The following is a 22,463-nucleotide window of genomic DNA, read 5'->3' on the forward strand; positions in this document are numbered from 1 at the left end:
TTATCTGGCCTTCCCACACCCTTCTTCCTCTGTTTTAGCTGAAGATGGTATTTAATTCTGAATTCTAGCCACCTTTGAATTACTCATCTCTGAATTTCTTCCATATATGCATGAAATATACGTGTCAATAAACTTTATTTTTCTTTTGTTAATCTGTCTTTTGTTACAGAGACCTCAGCTGAGACCTTAGAAAGGTAGAAGGAAAATTCTTCTTTCTCTTCCATCTATCTGTCATCTGTCTATGCACCCTATTGGTTCTGTCTCTCTGGAGAACCCTAATACTGCTGACCTCCAGCAACTACTGAGGCCCTTGCTTCAGGAGTGGAGCCAAGTCAGGGCAAGCTGACCTCCCAGCAGCTGGACAGACATTTGGCATATAGTCAGGAGACCTCATGGTGACAGGCAGGAGTCTCGGTGCATAAAACCTTCCTGGTGGGTGCTCCCTACAGAGTCTAGGCTTCTCTAGGCACAGGGTGTGGAGGGGGGGAGGGGTTGATCACTGCCCTCTCCCCCTACCCAGGGACTCTGCTCCCACTGGAGGGGAGTTACAAGGCTTCAATGTTACAGGGTGATGTGTGAGCCCCAAAGTGAAAGGTTGAATCCTTATTTATAGAGTTCTAGAATTGAACCAAACACCCCCTCCCCTCAATCCCTTCATGCTTGCTCGGGTGCTTCCTCCACAGGACTGAAATGGGTCCAGGTAGCAGCCACAGCACATGTGGACAGTGTTGTTGCACAAAGGGCCTGCCGAAGTTGAAAAGGAAGCAAACCAGAGCTGTGCCCCTCACAGGAGCCTCCAGTCTTGGGAGGATGATGTTCAGGCCCTCAAAGAGCAACAGCTAAAAAGCCCCTTGTTTCCATATCAGACACAGGATTGAATGTCATCCAACACAGAATTACTGCAAGTCACAAGGTGGGGCTGCCATTGACGACATGCTGAACCTTGTCGGGACCCCTTTCCTGTGCATGAGACAGGGCTTGAGGGAGCATCTCAGGGGGATCCAGAGCCAGGCACAGGGGGTCAGAGGGTGCTGCACGGCACCCTGAAAACCAGCTATAAATGGGGCACTCCCAGCTTACAACTGATGCTTGAGCCTGGCAAAGGTTAAGTTTAGGGGAAGGAATGAAAAGAGTGGAAGAAGAGAGAGAAAAGAGAATTAAAAAAAAGAAAAAACTTCCTATGCTTAACATCTCTCATTCAACCCTTACCATGGATGGCCCCAGGAGGCGCACACTGGTAGTGCTCCTGGGACAGGCACAGCCTAAGTGGGAAGCATGAGGCTGGTCTCTCGGCCACGATCACCCAGCAAGGATTCTAACTCCCACCTGCCCGACTGCAGGGCCTGGGCGCTGGTGGAGAGGAAGGAGAAGAGGTGGGGGGACAGAGGACATGTTGAAGGCCAGGTACACAGAACAACCAGCTCCTGGGTGCGGGTTCCTGGGGTCCAGGGCTGGGGACAAGAACAAGGGGATGGAGTGGCAAGGGTAGAGAGGGCACTTCTCTAGCATCGAGGCTCCAAACAACCACTTAATATTTTCTCCGGATTCTTCTCCCTGGATACACCTGCTTTGCGAGTTGCCCTCTTTCTTACTGATGTTTGTCTTCTGTTTATTTACCTGTTCCCTTGGAGCTGCTAGGAAGGGCTGTGGCCTGTGACTCCTCTTCCTCTGAGTGGGATAAGGAATGGGAAGCAGTGGGAGCAAGGATGGAGGGCATTGTAAGGTCTCTGCTGTCCCAGGAGAGTCCTCAAAGCCTCATGGGAATTTGGCCCATCCACGGCTAACCTTCCGTCAATGGAGCTTTCCCTATAAACAGCAGACCCAGAGGCCTTTCTGAAGACCCACTTGCCCTGCAATTTCAGGGGGCTCACATGCTTCTCCTGAGGCCTGTGCCTTTGCCAAATGGGCATAGGATCCTGTGGCCTGAGGGATAATTGGAGATGCGTGGGCCAGGCAGATTCCATTTCTGACAAGAGCAACAGTTTGAACAGCCGGAAGATTTCAAAATCAGGCAAGGAAATGTCTGCACCAACATCCCACTGCTCCCTGGCTATAATCTCATGCTAGGCATTGCTCAACAGTCCCGCCAATCACACAGAAGCCCAGGCTGAACCCATGTGGCAATGGAGTCTTATCTTCATCGACTGCCTAGAAAAGCCCACTTTTGACTTCCTGTCTGGGTATTTCCAACTTTCTCAGGGGGCAAGGAGGCTGTCAAGGTGGTGTGGCTGACCCACAGCTTCTCCCTCTCTTTCTACTTCCCTGAGTGTGAAGCATCTGGACCCGAACTGCGCTGTCTTCCACGAAGGCAGGCAGGAAACAAGGGTTAGCGCAGGCCTCAGAGGAAATGTGGTCAGTCCGGTGGGAAATCAGGTGGGCGAAAATGAAAATGAATTTTCCTTTATGACCTTCTTGGGTTTCCTTTCATGGTCTTACTGAAACCAAGGTCAGGAGGTTGTCTAGTTCATAACCCAGGACCAACCCACTCCAGAAGACGGTAGGGACCAATAGAGGAGACCATGTACTCTCCCTTGGTGGTCTGCACTGGCACTGAGTCATACTTTGTGACAGCAACAGGCAGGCCTCTGTGTCCTCTCTGGAGGTGGACCCTCCCAGCAGGGTCCTTCTGCATGCTCAAAGCTGGCTAAAAATGGACTCAAACCTTTGTGTGTGTGTGCGTGTGTGTGTGTGTGTGTGTGTGTGTGTGTGTATGCTTTAACAGTGTTGCTGAGATACAATTCATATGCCACACAATTCACCCTTGGCAGTATCAAGTCCATGACTTGTGGTATGTTCACAGCGGGGTGCAACTATTACCACTAATTCCGAACATCTTCATCACCCTCAGAAGAAATCCTACACCCCTCAGCCACCACCCCCTCTAACATTCCCCCATCTCCCTAGTCTAGACAACCTCGAACCTGCTTTCTTTCTCGCAGACTTGCCAATTCTAAACATTTCATATCAATGCACTCATATACGTGTCTTTTTGGACTGTCTTCTTTCACTTAGTGTACTTTTAAGGTTCATCCATGTTGTAGCATGTATCGATACTGCATTCCTCCTTATGGTGAATAACATTTCATTTTGTGGATGTAGCACAGGAATGTAGCCATTCATTGTGGACATTTGGGTTGTTTCCACTTATCTGCTAGGAACATTTATGTATAAGTTTTGTGTGGACATGTTTTCAGTTCTGTTGGGTATAAACCTAGGAGTAGAATTGTTAGATCATGTGGTAAGCTCTGTTTAGCCTTTTGGGAAACTTCTAGAATGTTTTTCCAAGGCACCATTTCAGCGTACCACCTTGCATTTCTAGTGGGTCATGTATTATCATACGTTATATGTGTTATAGCCAGCCTAGTGGGTACAAAGTGGTCTCTCACTGTGGTCTTGATTTGCATTTCCTTGATGGCTTAAGCCTTTGTTGTTGATAGAATGAACCTGTTTTAGAACTTTAAACCTTTCACCTTTAAATCCAGACTCCAGATCTCTGCTTATTTTGTCAGAGAGGAGTAAAATCACTTCTGTGGGCCATAAGAGCATCAGCTCACTGACCACCTTGAAAGACTTTGGGTTCATTCTGGCATTTTTTGAGATTCCTTGCCATGACACTAACCCCTTGTCAATTACTTTGAACTTCTCACATCTCTCTTAATAAAAGTAAGAATTCTTCAACAGTAAGAGCAGAAACAAAAAATGAGAAAATATTGTTCTGAATTTAATTTTTTTTTTAACGTTTATTTATTTTTGAGACAGTGAGAGACAGAGCATGAACGGGGGAGGGTCAGAGAGAGGGAGACACAGAATCCGAAACAGGCTCCAGCCTCCAAGCCGTCAGCCCAGAGCCCGACGCGGGGCTCGAACCCACGGACCGCGAGATCACGACCTGAGCCGAAGTCGGCAGCTTAACCGACTGAGCCACCCAGGCGCCCCTGTTCTGAATTTAAAAACACCAAAGAGACATAACCAAACCTAACGTGTACATTGTATTTGTATCATGATTTGAACAAACTAACAGTACAAAGGCATTTTAGGGGCATTCTGAGAAAATTGAGTGTGTGCAAAGTAGCAAAGGATACCATAGAATTGCTGCTAGTTATGTTAAGCATGATGATGGTGCTGTAGTTAGATAAGACACTGTTTGTTTTTTAATTTTATATTTTTTAGAGATATCTAATAAGGTAAGTGGGGATAAAAATGACACAATATCTAAAGTGTGCTGAAAATACATCAGAAAGGAAAAAAAGAAGTCGATGAAACACGGATGGCAAATTTGGATGATGGGATACGGAGGTTCACTCTACTTTTCTCTCGACTTTTGTACGTGCTTAAAACTTTTAATAATAATGATAAAAATTACGGAGACACTCTAAGATCTGAGTGTAAACCGTGAACTGAAAAGTTCTGTAAAATACTTGGGTCCCACATTGCAGAATGGTGTTCATCTATGTTCAGTTGAAATCTTCTTAGATGTAATACGTGAAACAATTGATTCAAACACAGCTTATGTATCGTGTTTTAACTTAAAACTTACTATGTGAGTCAATGTTTTGATTGGGCTCAGACTTTTTTTCTTTTGAGTTGGGGCCTTTTGATTGGCATTTGTGTTGTCGCTTTTGCATCGGCTACCACCATAAGATCTCATCTACAATTTTTAATTATAGCTTCTTCAAAGTGGAACAAGAAGACATAGACAGTGCATAACAACCTGAATGTAGGATGTTTCTGTATTTTCATTGTTTGTCACACAACAGCAACACTTATGCCGTACAGCAAAACTGACTGCAAATATTTTTAGGAATTTAATTTTGTCTACTCTTTACTGAGCATTTCCTTTGGTTTTTAAATAACAAACGACTCTCTTTGTACTCATACTTAATTGATTTATATAATATTCAAGTAAAGTACATCACCACAGTCACAAGGACTCCTATAAACAGGCTGGGGGACGAGCGTGGCTGATTCTTGGTGAACACAGAGCTCAGCTGGTGGGAGCATTTAAACACATGGTGCAGACTTCTCATGTGGGGCATCCCACCAGCATATTTGACAGGAAGATGGAAATCATGGCTAATATAGCAGTCTAAAAGGAAGTCAGTGAAAAAAAAAAAACCTTCTTTTCTACTTAGAAAAATTGGAATGAACGGACTGAAATTTTCATCGAACATCATATTCTTCGAGTGATGGGTAGCTGGCCAACAAGCAGGCTGAGTCTGATGAAGAGTCAACATGGCACCACAGACAAAGCTTCATTCCACACAGGGGAACGTGGCCAGGAGTGGAGGCAGCAAAGAGGGCAAAGGGAGGTGGGAGATGAAGTAAGATGGGGGAGTTTTTCAACGAAGTAGTGTTGGCTACTGCCCTTTCCTCTCCAGAGATTAAATTTGATCCACTGATTCCCACAGCAAATTTGCATTGAGAATGGTGGCTGGTGACTGAACTTCAAGCCTTCTAGACCAAGTTGCAGCCACTTTAAAACTGACTCATCTCCCTCAGTGAGGTTGGGAGTGGCTGAGTATGTGTTTCGGTGCTTGGCAGCAATGTCTTTAAAGAGTGCAATGAGTTCTTTGTGGGAAGAGAGAGACAGAGAATGATAATCAATCAAGGAACATCAGAGTTGGAAGGGGCCATAGTGGCCTCTACTGCAACCATCCCATTTTACGGATGAGGTGACTGAGGTCTAGATAGACAGGGTGGCTTGTCATCGACTTAACCACGAGGTTGACCATGTTCAGCAAACACAGATATGCTAATTACATATTAATTTCAAACTTCTGCCCACATTCTCTGAAGCTCAGAGGGACACTGTATCACTGGATGATAATAAGAGGAGCAGAATTGATCATTGGAAGTGCTGACAAGGTGAATATAGAATATAAGAAAGATTCAGGCCGCCTAAAGCATCTGACCTCAGCTCAGGTCATGATCTCACAGTCCTTGAGTTCGAGCCCCACATGGGCTCTGTACTGACAGCTCAGAGCCTAGAGCCTGCTTCGGATTCTGTGTCTCCCCCTCTCTCTGCCTGTCCCCTGCTCATGCTCCCCCTGTCTCTCTCAAAAATAAATAAACAGGAAAAAAAAGGAATATAAGAAAGATTCATTGCTGAGTGAGAAAGGATCTTTGTGACCATGTAGCCCAAAGCTCATTCTGTAGTTGAGGACAGCAAAGCTCTGAGCAGGCAGTGACAGTATTATCTGAAACATGAGCTAGAAGTAAATCTTTTTTAAAATCCTGGAAATTCAGGGGCGCCTGGGTGGCTCAGTCGGTTGGGCGGCCGACTTCGGCTCAGGTCATGATCTCGCAGTCCGTGAGTTCGAGCCCCGCGTCAGGCTCTGTGCTGACAGCTCGGAGCCTGGAGCCTGTTTCAGATTCTGTGTCTCCCTCTCTCTGACCCTCCCCCGTTCATGCTCTCTCTCTCTCTGTCTCAAAAATAAAATAAACGTTAAAATCCTGGAAATTCATCTGTTGAAATATGCAATACCTAGGCTACTAAGAGCCCCTTGTTGGTTGGCACAGCACATAGTAGGTTCTCAATAAATGTCCTTGAGTTGAATTACAAAACTCATCATTCAGGTGAACACAGCATAAGGCACAATGTATATTCCATAAAAAGATTAAAAGGTAGTCAAAATCACAGCTGGTTGAAAGGGTAGGAGAGCCTTCCTGGAGGAGAGATCATTGAGTTAGGGCTTGAAAATGGATAGGATTTTGAGGGGTGGGTAGGAAGTGGAAAGAATGTGTTCTCTGCAGAGGGAATGGCATGTTACAGATGCAAAGGGCAGGGTGCCGGGAGTTTGGGGAATGTCCAGATATCCAGTTGGCACAGTATAGCACTATGCAGGGGAGTAGGGGTGGTGGGATTGTCACTGAAGGCCCATAACTCTCTGTCCTTAATTCTTCATGAGGCTCTGGAGAGGCCTAAGGTTTTGAGGCGGGGAAGGACATATAAGATCCATCCTTAGGAATGAGACCCTGAAAGAAGCGGACACTCAGTTCAGAGACAGGAATTTTCTACATTTTATCCAAATGCTTTGGCTCTATGAAAAGGTCAGAAAAACACTGGTGACTATCTTTCTTGGGAAATACTTTCAGAGCACTGAAGCTGTTAGAGAGATAAGCATCCTTATGATGGTTGCCATGATTCAGGCCCATTCTGGCTCATAAAGTATAAGGACACACAAAGATCAAATTTGTTAGAGTAACATGTTTGCTAAACATTCTCGGTTCAGAAAAGTTCAGGCTCAGTTCAAATTTGGGGCTGAGATTTGAGTCAATGTTGATTTTATCAGCACCCATTTGCCCCAAGACTAGAGAAAACATTGTTTGTATTAGTTCTAATGATGCCGATAAAAGAAATGAAGATGACCATCTACTGAGTGTCTCCTATTAGTCACTGTATTAAGGCACTAATATTTTCAGCAATTTTCAGAGATATATAGCATTAGAGGTGTGTGGTAGATATTGTTGTCTGTGCAGGAAGCTTCCCCATTATCCTGATATCAGTGGCCATGTGACCAAGGACTGGCCAATCATAATTGCTCATCCCCTGCTGGCCCATACTGATTGGACCAAGGAGTGGGCATAGGACCCTTCCTGCACCCATCACAGTCCTTTCTCGAGACAGATGCCTTTGATGCTGGGAGAGAGGAGCGTGTTCTGCTGGGTTAAGCTGGGACTAGGGTGGTTACAGTGACAATTGCCTCTACCTCTGCCTGGTCCTGCTTCCTCTACTCTGTCACAGATGTGGTGCTTGAGCACTTGCTCAAACAACTTCCAACTTGTTAATAACTTTTTCAGAGTGGTCTCCCAAGGAACAGACCAGAAAAAAAGGTGGGGGTAGGATGCTGATATCTGACTTAATAGCGAATTTTCCTTCTATTGCATGGTATAATTACAAATAAAAATATAAGCATTCAGGAAGCCTTGAGAGTCCATCTGAAATCTTTTTCTGGGGCGCCTGGGTGGCTCAGTCGGTTGAGCATCCAACTTGTGCTCAGGTTATGATCTCACAATTCGTGAGTTTGAGCCCCGCGTCGGGCTCTGTGCTGACAGCTCAGAGCCTGGAGCCTGCTTTGAATTCTGCATCTCCCTCTCTCTCTGCCCCTCCCCTGTTCACACTCTGTCACTGTCTCTCAAAAATGAATAAACATTAAAAAAAATTTTTTTTAATGTTTTTTCCAAGGAAGGCTCAAACCAGTGACCTCTCCATCAGCTGCCGAGAATTCTAGGACAGTTTAGAGGTGGTTTTGCCTAAAGGCTGGGAGTGACCTAGACTGCCTCTCAAGGATGCTTCCAGCTTTGCTATCAATTATGCTTTACATAGCTAAGAGCTATCTTGAATAGATGATTTCAGAGAAATTTGCAGTTTGCATGGGTTGAGATCCAATGTCGTTTTTGCTGAGTAGACATGGTCGATGAAAGCCTCTGAATAAGCAGGGATAATGCAGCCTTTGGCCAGCCTGGGAACTCTCTCACCCTCATCACTCTGTCACTGACTTGTTCACTGTCCTCAGGTCTCTGGTGGGCAAATCTAAAGCAGGCATTCCAAGAGCTGAGGTTGGACTAACCCTCTCCAGAGCAGGACAGAGACCCTCTCACAAGGCTGTGTGGCCAGGGGCTGGGGCTGCCTCACATACCACCTGCTGAGGGGCTGAGGGCTGAAATCAGTCTGCACTCTGTTCCCCAAGCCCTGGGACCAGGAGACACTGCATCTGCCCAGAAGACAGGATGCCTTTCTCCCAGTTTCACACAGGCACCACACTGGCAACTTTCCCTCTGCCAGGAGCATATCTTCCCTCCCTCTAATCATTCTCCCATCTAAATTAAAAAGAAATTCTGGAACCTGGCATAAATGATTGCCAGGGACTGGGGCATACCTGTAATGGGCAGGTTTGTTCATAGTTCATGGGGCATAAAGACTTAATTCGTTTTCACATTAAATCGGCTGATTGGATATGACAACTAAATCTCTCATTGTCATTTCAATAACAAAAAGGATTTGGAGCACTAGGGAAAGAACTCGCTTTACTAAATAAAGAACTCGTATTTATTTATTTTTTTTGGAAAGATGATTTTCATGCAGAGAGTTCACTAAGATCACTTGTAATCTTAGCACATACTCAGACAAAACGATTAGAGCTGGGCATGTGGATTTTATTGAAAAGCTTAGAGTGAGACCAAAGATGGGAAAATACAATTTTTCTTTCCTTTTTTTTTTTTTTTTTTTTTTTTTATGTCCAGGCCAAAATGTATCTATTAGTCAATATCTTGGAAACTTTACCATGGAGGTAACTCTACCTTCTTACACCACAAGTACCTGAAGATGAATGTCAGGTCCTGCCAGAGGCACACAGCAGCCCAGGCCTCATAACCAGGGCCTGTTGGTCACTCTGAAAAGGCAGATGGACCCCATGTAAAGGGCAGGGCAGGCCATTTCTGGTAAGTTACAGACCAGCCAGTGAGACATGGAATGAGAGTGCTGGGGTTGGTGAGAGCAGTTCGCATATTTGTGCCCAAATCCTGGTCCTGAATAAGACAGGAAGAGCCTCTCTAGAGATACCAGAGTCAAGGAGAAAAAGACTTGGCCTTGAGTTGTTCTCCAGACCTGTCTGACTTCAGGTTAATAAAAGAATACATCAAGCTAAATCACAAATGAACAGGCTAGCCTGAATGACAGGCCAGTGGCCTGGGCCACTTGCTTGGTATAATTTGAGCAAGTCTTCCTTTGAGTTTAACATGGCTTTGACTGAGGGGCATCTTTCTAACAGGAGAGGAAAGTGGTAACTCACTACTACTTTAGCAAGAGTGAGTTTGTCATATGGAACCAACAGAAAAAGAAGACAAATCTGAGAGCTGTATAAACAGAGTGAAGATAGGTGGGAATCTGGAAGTGAAGGGGCAGGGAGACCTGATGGTAAGTTTGTTCTCATCCTGCAAGCTCACCTTTTCCAGAACTTGTTCTGGGTTAAAAGGAAGGGCTATACCCAGTTCTAGCCTCTGTTTTGTAGCAGTATATTGGGACAAGTGTATTTCCTTGTTTCCGCACAACAGGGGTGCCTCAGACTTGCAGACATAAACAACAAATCCCACAGCCTGATGCTCCTGAGCTAGGTTTGGGCCACAGGCCCCCGCTGGGATCAGAGAACAGCTAGCCTTCCTAAAAACTGAGCCTCCCTAAGCAAATATGTTTCGAATTCCAAAGTTAGCATGAAGCATCTAAGAAAATAAATGCAGGAGGAAATAACTATTAGTAGGAACAAAGCTGCTCTGTTTGTTTTGTGGGCTTAGGTACCTGGAGAAAGCCCTCTTCTTGCAAACATAACAGCCTGTAGGATTTGGACAAAAAAGCAACAAGGCAGCCAGAGAGGGTGCATCTCTGGATTGTCTGCATTCCTTGTATTCCAAAATGTTTTTCTATACAAAAGATCTTAGATCACATGGCAGTCCACCCATCCATGCACGTGTCTATCTACCCATTATCCATCCACCCATCCATCCACCCACCCATCATTCACTTATCCACCCATCTGTCTGTCCGTCTGTCCATCCATCCATCCATCCATCTCCCACCTATCCACCTATTGTCTATCTGTCCACCCATCTATCCACCTATCCACTCATCCATTCTTCCACCCATCCAACACTACTTGTTACCCATTACGTATATGAGGCAAAGGACAACCAGCCACATATACTCATGTACTCACTGTGTGGGCAGGAAGTAGGCAGTTCTTTTCTTTTAGCAAAGGAAATAACTGACAGACATAATAAGGCCCAGTAAGACAGACATAAAGAGCACAGACTCTGGGGACACCTGGGTGGTTCAGTTGGTTGAACATTTGACTTTAGCTCAGGTCATGATCTCTCAGTTCGTGAGTTCAAGCCCCACATCAGGCTGGGCTCACTGCTGTCAGTGCAGAGCCCACTTTAGATCCTCTGTTCTCCTCTCTCTGCCCCTCTGCTACTTGGCTCTCTCAAAAATAAATAAACATTAAAAAAAAAAAAAAAGAGCACAGACTCTGGAGTTAGCAGTCCCTTTCTGACCATGTAGGAAAGTTATCTAGCCTTTGGGTGCCTCAGTTCCCTCTTCTGTAAAATGAAGGAACAATAATAGCTCCTATTCTATTGGCTTGCTGCAAGAACTGAATAAACAATGACTATAAAGTGTTTAGTACAGTGCCTGGAATATATAATGTGTTCAATAAATTTTAGCTAGTATTTTTCAAAGTAGGAAGACCCAGTGAATTCTGTAGAGTCTAAGAGGTAGTGAGAAGGGGGAGTTTCCTAAGGGGCAGAAAGATGTGTCAGAGGTCATGACCAGGCTCTGGGGATACTTTACAAATGCCCCAGCCATGGGCATGGAGGGAGCAAGTTGATTGGTGAAGAGAGGGTTAAGTTAAATTTGTAAATTTTTTTTCAAGTTTACTTATTTTGATAGAGAGAGAGAGATGTGGGAGGAACAGAAAGAGAAGGAGAGAGAGATAATCTCAAGGAGGCTCTGCACTGTCAGCGCAGAGCCCAACGCAGGGCTCAAACTTATAATCCATGAGATCATGACCTGAGTCAAAATCAAGAGTCGGGCACTTAACCGACTGAGCCATCCAGGTGCCCCAGAGAGGAGTAAGTTAAAACCTAAGGTTTTCTTAATATGTTTGTCTTCATATTCCCAGAGGTCCAGCAACAGTTCAAGCCAACAGTTCTGCCAAAAAGCATCCTGGCAGGGAAAGCCAGGGGATGGGGGAATGTCCCCAGGAAGAACAGAGGGGGCAGATCAGAAGATCTATGTGGCAGAAATCCTGCAGGATCCTGATAAGGGCAAACCATCAGCCAGGGAGTCTGCTGAGGCTTTGAGAGGACAAATCAGAGCCGGTGAGCTTGTCAGTCCCTGGCTCTTCTCTATTAAATATTCCCTGACGAAGCAGCTGATAAGAAGTTGAAGGAGGGAAAAATGCCAGGTCTAAGGCCGAGGGGTTCCACAGTCAACGTGGCCACTTCTACAAACCCACTGGAATGTCTGGAGAAGGGAGAGACCCTGGCTGGGAATCAGACATCTGGGTGATACAGAGAGACCAGATAATTCTGTGTCTGGCAGAGGAGGGGAGTGAATGCCCTAAAGATGTCCCACAGGCTTCCTTTGGCCAGCTCGTTCCTGGAACACAGGAGTCAGGGCTAGGATGGGCAGGATGCTGTGATTCATGGGAAGAGCCTCCCTTTGATACTGGAACCTGCAGTTAAACTTCTCTGGAACTCTTTCTGTATATCTTGAAGGTGAGGACCCACCACCTGCCCACCTCCATCTCAGAGGGACATGGTAGATGTAAACCCAATGAAGACTGGAGACCCAGAACAAGGGAAGGAGGGAATGCCGAAGAATTCTGCCCGCAGGTCCTGATTCTGCTCTGGGAGAGAGACAGGCTAGGAAGATGGTGTTTATCTCTGAGATTATACAGTACAGAGTTCCCTGCTCTAGAGCCACATACCCCTGAGGCCCCAGCAAGGCTGCCCCAAAGATGCTGGGATAAACTGGCCGAGTTTGTCCAAGATGCATCATGTGCACAACACCCAGAGAATACATCTTGTCCCTTAAGATACATCAACCTTGGCTCAAATACAGACTTATCAGAACTACAAATCACCCCCTCAGACATCCGCAAATTCTGAGGAATCTTCTTCATAGTCAGCCTTGAGGCTGACTTCCCATCAAATTCAGTTTCTACCTCTGCTACCTGTTCTGTAGATGTTGTCCCGGTTTCACGCCAGGGCAACCTATGTGGAGCTCGGCACTTTCCCTAGATTCCCACCAAGCCTGTGTGAATGCCTGTGAAATGGGTTTTCCTGGAGGGGCAAGGAAGCGTGGGGGCAGATCATGCCAGCACAGAGCAGATGATTGCAGATCATCAAGTAGACTTCCTTGTTCTTACCAGTTTGTTTTGCCCCCAAACGTACAGCTTGTCATCTTTCTTTTCTCATCAATCCCTCCACAACTAACCTTTATCTGCTCTCCCCTACCTCTGGGTTCCCATTAAATTCTAATTCAGAAAAATTTAATTGTTAATGAAATCAATTTAAAATTTTTTTAACTTTATTTTGAGAGAGAGAGAGGGAGAGAGAGAGAGAGAGAGGAAATCCCAAGCAGGTTCCACGCTGTCAGCACAAAGCCCGACACAGGGCTCCAACTTATGAATGTGAGATTGTGACCTGAGCCAAAACCAAGAGTCAGACATTCAACTGACTGAGCCACCCAGCACCCCAATTAAATCAATTTAATTTTTAATGTGCTTGTCCTCAGCTAAGGCATGATTCAGGATCTCACCTTCTTTCTCTAGATACTTATCAAGGTCTGTTCTTCAATAAAGATAGGCCCATCTAAGAGAGAGTTAAACTAATTTTTTGTCTTGCCTAGCTAGGCCTGACTGAGGGGAGACCACAGAAGTGGAAGGATGCTACTTTTTGGGGGGCCATGGAAGAGCTAAGACTTCTTAGGCCCTGTGAAATATGTGTGGCTGGTTCAGGAGGCAAAGGTGCATTGACAAGTGCCTCTCCTTCCTCTGCCTGGGGAAGATTCCCTGTGCAGGTGGGAAAAATTACAAACTTGCTTCCTTTCCAAAGATTGAGGAATAACTTTGGACAATGGTGGTGGGTGCTTTTTCTAGATCAGATGCTAAATCAAAGAAGCTAACTTGACACCTGGAGGTCGCCCCTGACAAAGGTATTTCATTTAGTAAATATCAAATAAAACTTTAATCCTCACTGGAAAAAAGGTAATAGAGTGGTTCAGAGTCATTGCTAGGGCTACCATATTATTAAGCCATCCCTAGAAAGGGGAAATGGGCCATCTCCCCCTGCCCATTCACTGTCCACCCCAGGAAATACACAAGAGAACAAAATGGACTTGATGGTTGTCAATGGGTCCAACAACTCTTACCTCAGCGGACTGGCCCTGGGCTGAGAACCTTGGATACACAATCCCAGTTAATCTTCAGAGAGAATCTTCAAAGATTCTCTAAGAGATTTCTCACCATTATACGGATGAAGAAATCAAGGCTTGGACAGGTGAAGCGATGTATCCAAAGTCTTCAAGCCAGTGAGAGGTAGATGTTGGTTTGAATTCTGTTCGCCTTCCTCCAAATCCCAGTGGCTTTCTATTATCATCCCCACACCGACCCCAATCCCACAGTGATGTAGAGGGGGGAAAAGCTGAGACAAGCACAGGACAGACAATGCCTGCAGCCTGCAGAATGCAGAATGGAACAGTAACACTGAGACCCTCGGAGGTCTCTATCTTTAGTTCTTAGATTTCCTTTGGTTCTTGGTAAGTCTCCTCGGGAAAAACTCTAATCTGTCTCAACTGAACAAAAGGCAAGGATATTTTATTAATGTCTTGTCAGGAGGATGGCAGCTGGGATTTTCAATACCCTCTAACTTCTATTGCAATTGTCAAGTATGATCATGCCTTTTACCTCCAAAATCATACCTCGGAGTCATCTTATGTTAGAATCCTTACAGAATACAGGAAACTTCTTTAATCACTTTATGTTGAACAACAAAATGAAGACATCTTAGTCTTAAGCCATCTAAAGCAATGCTAATGCGGGATCCTATGGAAGATTCCTGGCAATACAGGAAGGTAGGGGAAAGAGGAATCTGACACACTTATTCCTGGGGATCTGACCCCTGACTATTGAGTGTTAGAGGCCACAGTAAACAAACCATATAAAGATCATGTTAAAAATCAATACTACTCCATGCTATAGTTTAAAAATAAGTGGTTATCTTATGAGATCACAAATAAGGAAAGGATTCTTGTAGCTTGGGGTAAATTTTCCAATGACAACATTATACTTAGATTCAAAAAAAAATCATATACTTAGAATGTCAAGCAACCTGGGTGGATATGCAGATGATGTGCTCCAGAAAACTGGCCTGAAGACCAAGACATTTACGCATAAGGCACCTTGGAAGAGTCTGATTAAAAGCATTGCATTGCGAGTGGGTAAAGACTACATGTCTACATTGTTAACATGATGTGATTTTTAAATAGAGTAAAACCTTAGTTTGTGAGCATGATTCATTCCAGAAACATGCTTACAATCCAAAGCACTTGGATATCGAAGCGAATTTCAAGAACCATTGGTTCAGTTGATCACGTGATGGTTGGCATCACATACTACTCGTATTGAAGATATCGCTCGTTTATCAAGTTAAAATCAGAAATGTTTGTTCATCTTGCAGAACACTTGCAGAATAAGTTACTCGCAATCCAAGATTTTACTTATATCACTTAAACTATTAACATATTAATCAGTGTTTATAAATTAATAAACAGCATTTGTGATTTTATATATAGGTAATTAAAATATGTTAACTATTATACACAGATAATTGTCTCATTCATTTATGTCTATTGATATACATATGAATCCTCTATTCATACATATATATATTTTTATATTCGTATCAACAGAATCCTCTATTAAACTCTCATTGGATAAATGGGGACGCTCTAATATTTGGAGTCATCTTACATGCAGTAATCATTCAACGTCTTATATCCATGACTTCACCCTAACTCATACACACTTAAGCCTAACATACAGGGGCGCCTGGGTGGCTCAGTCTGTTAGGCACCCAACTCTTGGTTTCAGCTCAGCTCGTGATCTCAGGGTTTGTGAGCTGGAGCCCCACATTGGCCTCTCTGCTGATGGTGCGGAGCCTGCTTGGGATTCTCTCTCTCTCCCTCTCTCTCTACCCCTCCCTCATCTTTCTCTCTCTTTCTCTGTCTCAAAATAAATAAACTCATTTAAAAAATAAATCTTAACATAGTCTGTCGTCAGTCAAATGCTGTTGAGTTGTTGCTGTCATTTTAGAGATACAGAAATAGAGATTCCAGGAGGTTACAATACTAGGCCAAAGTACACAGCTGATAACAAGCAGAGCTGACTGCTCTTAGAACAGTCTCCTGATGCCTCAGCCAAGGCACAAGCCACTATCTCAAGCTGGAGAACAAGGAAACATTTCCTCCTCTGCTGGGAACAGAGCCCCATCATGGGGCAAAGACTCTACAACGCCTTGGCTCGTAAGCCACGCAATGTGGAACTGGTGACGTGACATTCTGGGATCCAGCCACCACCCAAGACAATGCCACACACATAAATTTGGCCTTTTGCTAATTGGTTGTCAATTCATCATAGCTGTGAAGCAGAACTAACAACATGTGGTTTAGAAATTCCCACCTTTTTTTTTTTTTTCCCATTTCAAATGTTATCTCCTTTTTCTCACATTCTTTTTAGCACATGATAGCAGCACTGCCTGGGAACTCGCTCCCAGCACTTTTCTGGAGGGCACAAGCTCCATGGAAAATTTTCAGATGTGTGATAATGTACGAAATACTAGGAAAAGGGGCTGGCAGAAGAGGCATTGCCACTAGGTTGCTAATACTGCAAGTCGGCATGCGTTTTGGTCACTGACACTAAACATAGTCATGGTTAGGGGATGTTTGTGATTTTTTAGTTACATTCTATTGAGATTGGGAGATATATTCTCACAAGTTAAAAAATGTGGTCTCCCAATATAATTTTAAGAACAATAAAACAATTTTTTTAATGTTTATATTTAAGAGAGAGAGAGAGAGAGAGAGAGAGAGTGCAGGAGGGGCAGAGAGAGAGAGGAAGACACAGAATCTGAAGCGGGCTCCAGGCTCTGAGCTGTCAGCACGGAGCCTGATGAGCGGCTCAAACTCACGGACTGAGAGATCATGACCTGATCCGAAGTCGGACACTTAACTGACTGAGCCACCCAGGCGCCCCAAGAACAATACTTTAAAGAAAGGTTAACATTCCCTTACATAAGAAGCATATGGAGTGTGTGTGTGTGTGTGTGTGTGTGTGTGTGTGTGTGTGTGTGTTTCAATCTTCCTCGGTTCTGGACAAGTCGAGCTTTCAAAGCTTTCAAATATCTCTTGGTGCGTCATGCTATAGTCACAGAGGTTTTTTGCCTGCTGCCTCCCCACCATTCGATTGATCAAAAAATCCTTCCTGATACCCGAACTTTTCCTTTCCATCCCCTCCCTAGGCCCCAACTAGCTCTCAGAGTTGTCCACTATAAACATTCCTCCTAGGGATTCAGTTGGGAACAGCGCGTCTCCTTCTAGGCATTTAAGACCCAGGATGGTAGGGTGAGAGGAGACTTCATTGGGTCCTCTGGGGCAAAGCCTTAATTATTGCCATGGAAAAAGGCTCCAGAGTCAAAGGCGTCAGTGGTGACATGTCAGGGCAGACTCTGAGAATGCTGTTTGGGTTTGTGGGAAAGGACATCCTGACAAAAGGGACCAGGTCCCAGCACCACGCTACTCTTTGTCTTACCTCTCCACCTACCCTCCGCTCCCAGATCCACCTCTCTGAATTGGCCTCAAGGGGCCTACCTCTGAGTGTGGCTATGGGAGAAGACCATTCCAGGTCCAGACTGGGGCACGGGCGAGGGAATGCTTCCACTTCCTGAGCATAAATCACCATTGTCCAGAGCGAACATTATGACCCCCTTCTGAATGAGAGCATTTAACTGACTAGAAATTTACTGTTTCAGGGGGACCAAAAGCCAGAAAGCAATTGTTAATTCTCAGCATGATCTAGAATTTGTTGCCATACACATCATTCCTTTCTTCCCTGATTTACATGCACATATAAGTCACCACCTAAACCCTACACATGATTCTCATCATTTCAAAGATCAAGCCCAGATCTACACAGGGCCTTCAGGTTCAGATCCTACTTACCCCTCTGTACCACTGACCCTTCTTTCTGTGCATCCAGCCATCTTGTCTTCTTCCTGGGGAGACTTTCTGATCCCTCAGTCCTAGCAGGACCTTCCTCCCTGCCCCAGTTACGGACTCTTCTAGCAACTTAGCAATCCCTACAGGACTTACATAATTGCAGTCAAGCAATTAACTAGCTGGTGATTTACTCCACATTCCTGAATGTCAGCTCCCAGAGGGCAGTGACCATCTCTGCCTTATCCCACAAGACCTTAGGCTGTGCCTTGCATATATAATGAGTACAAAATATTTGTTTGAATGAATAATGAGGGGTCGAGGTGTCAGAATGTCTGTGCAGCCACACCAAATATTGGGGTGAGTTTGGCCCAGCTGACTAGCTCCAGGAGCCAGAGACACGAAGCCTGGGTGGGTGTTGGTGGCGGCCAGAGGATAGGGACAGGGCAGTTCAGCCATGAAGCATTTCACAAAAAGACCTCAGGCTGCCCTGCCGGCTGGGCGCCTCCAATGTTGAGCAGAGAGAGCACTCTGGGATTTGTCTTCCTGGTTCCATGTTTTTTTTTTTTTTCTGAGCAGCACAAGACTGGAGGGAAAAACAGTTTAGGAAGAAACACAACATTCTTTTATTCCTTGAAAGTCTGGGAAGTCCTCATGAGGAACAGGACAAGTTGGAGTGGCCAAACTCATTTTTCACTGTGCACAGCCCAGAAGGGACCCTGGTCATCTGGGGGTGGGAGAAGAGTCATGAAAGTATTTGAGGCTCCCACTGAAAGAACTCTTCTGGCTTTGGCGTCAAAAATACTTGGGTTTAAGTTCTCTGCTTCCACTTGCTAGCCATGTGAACTGAGGCAAATGACTTAACCTCTCCTTGAACTTCAGTAGACTTTATCTATAAAACGGACATGATCCCTGGGTTACCGGAGGAATTAACCGATCTAAGCCAGGTGTGTGATGCAGGGGAGGCACTATAAATAAAAAATAGCTAAAATTATTGACGGTTTATTACTCTGTTAGGTCCTGGAGGGACGTTTAGTTTTGATTGCTGTGAATTTTGACCCTTCTTTTTATCAGGGGTTATATAATAATCCACCCTGAGGCAGGAGTTTATATAACTGTTAGAAAGTTTGCTTCTCAAATTTAGAAAACATTTTTTCCCCCTCTTAACAGCTCATTGGTCACATTAAATCCAATTACAGCCCTGATTGAGAAACTTCATGGCTGGGATTATCCACAGCAATCAATACTCTCTTGGCTCCAGGAGAAGGCAGGTCCACTCCATTCCGCTGTCCTGGAAATGCCGGGCTCAGGTGTGGAGGCTTATTACCAGGTAATGTTAGAAAGAACACACACAGAGACGCGCATTCCTGAGCCATGAGCGTGGGGCTTTTGTTTGTCCACTCCTTATAAGGAGCGAGTTATCAGTCCTGCAGAAAGGTCGCTCTATTTCTCTCTCCTCAAGGGACTGAAATCAGCTTTTTTCCTCAGAGGGGTGGGGCAGTGATTAAGCAGGGTGAATACGCCAGCACTTCAGATATCCAATTGTGAGGATGTTGACAGATCCTTGCTGCAGAGCTGGGTTTTGGGGCTTTTTATCAGATCCGGGGGACTCTCAGAAGACTACTTAGATGCGTCCCCAACCCCTCCCTGCCAGGGACAAGCGACCCTGAAGATCCACTTTTGCAGCCAGAGAGCCGGCTGCAAAGTTGGCCCGGTTGAAGGAGCTGGGGCTCTGTTTGCTCTGTGGTCACCCCTCTTTGCTCCTTCTGCCTTCTCCCTTCGCCAGTAGCCCTTGAGCATTGATGTGTGGAGCCGGGGGGTGCTGGGAAGAGCAGGGAGCCTAGAAAGTGGTGGGTGCTGCTTTTCCTCCTGTCAGAAGGGTCAGCTCTTCACACCTCACAAGAAGCAAGGACATAAGGCGGCCACCCTGGGGTCCCCAAGCCTCAAGCCTCGCTTCCCCACCAAAGCGCCCGTCCTGTCCATCCCTCTCCTATCCTCAGGGTTCCACCACACCATCTTGCACCCAGTGCATGGTCTGACATCGCACAAGCTTGTGTGGGTTGTGGTGCTTTCCCGGGCACACCGGTCTTGCCTCCCCACCAAGACCACAGGCTCTTCGTAAGCAGATACACAGCTTGCACCCCATCTGCAGCCCCGCGGGGCCCAATTCAAGGGCTAGGCATTAAATAGGTGCTGGGTACAAGCTGGTTGATGGTGAGTTGATTAGGTTACGGGGTCCGTAAAGCCTGGATGATACTCTCCTTTCAATGCTTTGTTGAGAATGGCCAAGGTTGTTGAGAGCTGGTTATCTGAAGGCGTTTAGGCCTCTTCCACCCGACACTTGCTCCTAGTTACGCCTGGGGCGGACCCAGCCCCAGCATTCCACTGTCCCTTCCTCCTGCGGGCAGCCATTTTTAAATCCACTTTCAGGTCCTCCTCCAAGTGGGAGCCAGCCCCACTGTGTGCCCAGCGCTGACCCAGACATCAGTGCAAAGGGTAAAGTAGAGCTACCATCCTGCCCCCAGGAGGCTTCTGTGTAGTTCGGGCATCAAAACACACATGGGGAGTACCTCCACAGGCACCCTTCCCCCACATCGGCCTTCCTTCTATCCCTTGGACTTATTTATTGATTTATTTTAATGTTTATTTATTTTCGAGAGACAGAGTGTGAGCCAGGGTGGAGCAGAGAGTGAGGGAGACACAGAATCTGAAACAGGCTCTGGGCTTCGAGCTGTCAGCACAAAGCCTGACGTGGGGCTCAAACTCACGAACTGTGAGATCGTAACCTGAGCAGGAGTCAGACTCTTAACCGACTGAGCCTAGACCTAGGCGCCCTCATCCCTTGGATGTTTTAAAGCTTTGTCTTATCAATTTCCTGCTGTCACTTTTCCACACCCTGGGAACTCAGACCAACTTCTCAATGTCCCCTTTGTGGGGATGTCTTTTAAAGACCTCCTTGTCTTTTATAGGTTTTATCGTTAATTGCTGTAACAGTAATAACAAGCTTGAGGAATTCACAAAGGTTCCCAAATCTTTCCTTTTGGCACCTGCTGATAAAAAAATAAATCGGTGCAACTTTTCTGGGCAGGAAATTGGCAGTATTGCCTTGGAAGTTTCACGTGTTTTAGCTCTTTCTGTTCCATCAGGTTCTTTGTGCTCTGAGAAGGGCAGGGCCAGTGCAGAGCCTGCTTGGGATTCTCTCTCTCCCTCTCTCTCTTAAATAAATAAATAAACATTACAAAAAACAAACGACAAGACTCTTAAATACAGAAAACAAATTGAGGGTTTATGGGGGGGCCGGGGGGAGGGGAAAGTGGGTAATGGGCACTGAGAAGGGCAGTTGTTGGGATGAGCACTGAGTGTTGTATGTAAGCGATGAATCACGGGAATCTACCCCCAAAACCAAGAGCATACTGTATACACTGTACATTAGCTAACTTGACAATAAATTATAAAAACAAACAAGCAAACAAACACAGAACTTTTGTAGTAATATGGAGGATCACTCCAATGAGGTTCCTAGAAAAAACAAAAAACAATGTCTAATCTCACTAATAAGAACAGGACGGTAAGTTAAGAGATCTCCAAAAGCGTTGGCTGTGTACATAGATAGAACAGTTAGACCAGCTACAGAATGCCCAAATAAACCACACAAGGTGATCTGTGGCAGAAAAAAGCTCATCCTCTTCCAAATCCTTGTCACAGAAAACAGTCTCCTAGAAGTGGGGGCTGTGATGGGGCAGAGAAAAGGAACTGTCTTGAGCCGGCCACCTGCCTGAACAATTAATTACCCCCATGAGAGTCCACAGATTTGGTTAATTTCAGAGATTCTTCATGGACAGAAAGCCCATCATCAAAATACAGTGGATGTTTTCCCCTGAGGCTTTTCAGAACCGTGAGACAATGGTTCACATTTTGTTTAGCAGGAATTTAAGACTGAATGGCTTTAACTTTCTGAAGAATGAGAAGTACAGGTGAACCTGTAGCTTTTGGTGATGATTAGGAGCCCTCCTATGGTCACCAAGAACTCACAGGAGGGAAAATACATCTCACTGGACTACTGGGTAGACTTGTTGCCTCTAGTAAAGTCACTACCTAGAAGCAAATTAGAAAACATCATAAAGGTGGTGGTCAGAATAATCCTCCAAAACAGAAAATTATAAATGGTAGAAATATTCATATTTTAAAACAAGAATTAAATAGACTGTGGGAACAGGAAAATCATCTTACTTTTGGTTTCAAGATATACTGGTAGTATAAGCTGAGGACATAGACATTTATTACAGCCTCATTCGGAGACTTCATCTACTAAAGAGTGTGTTGTTATTCGAAACATCCCTGAACTATATGACTTCCAGAAACATGCCTCATCTGAGAATTTGGGACTCTGGAAGAAATCAAAACCATCTTTGATCTCGTAAAAAAAAAAAAAAAAGCCACATAAAGAGCCCACTAATGAAACCTTATCAATGTATTTCACACTGAAGTGAAAAAAATATCCTAAAGATATGGAAAAAGAGAAAAGCATATGTAGAAAAGTTCCTCGTATAACAATTAAAAGCATAAAACAGGGGCACCTGGGTGGCTCAGTCGGTTGAGTGTCTGACTTTGGCTCAGGTCATGATCTCGCAGTTTGTGGATTCAAGCTCCGCATTGGGCTCTGTGCTGACAGCTCAGAGCCTGGAGCCTTCTTCGG

The 22,463-nt window shown here is 45.1% G+C and overlaps 1 long non-coding RNA gene and 1 pseudogene across 1 annotated transcript in view; one reads left to right on the top strand and one right to left on the bottom strand.

The window, feature by feature from the left end:
- Positions 1-17,989, bottom strand: part of LOC131504345 (uncharacterized) — a 90,094-nt gene extending 72,105 nt beyond the window's left edge. The window contains exon 1 of the long non-coding RNA XR_009257940.1: positions 17,774-17,989. This is a non-coding gene — a long non-coding RNA (uncharacterized LOC131504345). The remainder of the gene's footprint in view (positions 1-17,773) is intronic.
- Positions 17,990-19,064: 1,075 nt separating this feature from the next.
- Positions 19,065-22,022, top strand: LOC131491049 (KATNB1-like protein 1; annotated as a pseudogene).
- Positions 22,023-22,463: the final 441 nt, after the last annotated feature.

Source organism: Neofelis nebulosa, chromosome 2, assembly GCF_028018385.1.
Source record: "Neofelis nebulosa isolate mNeoNeb1 chromosome 2, mNeoNeb1.pri, whole genome shotgun sequence".
In the NCBI taxonomy this organism is placed as follows: domain Eukaryota; kingdom Metazoa; phylum Chordata; class Mammalia; order Carnivora; family Felidae; genus Neofelis; species Neofelis nebulosa.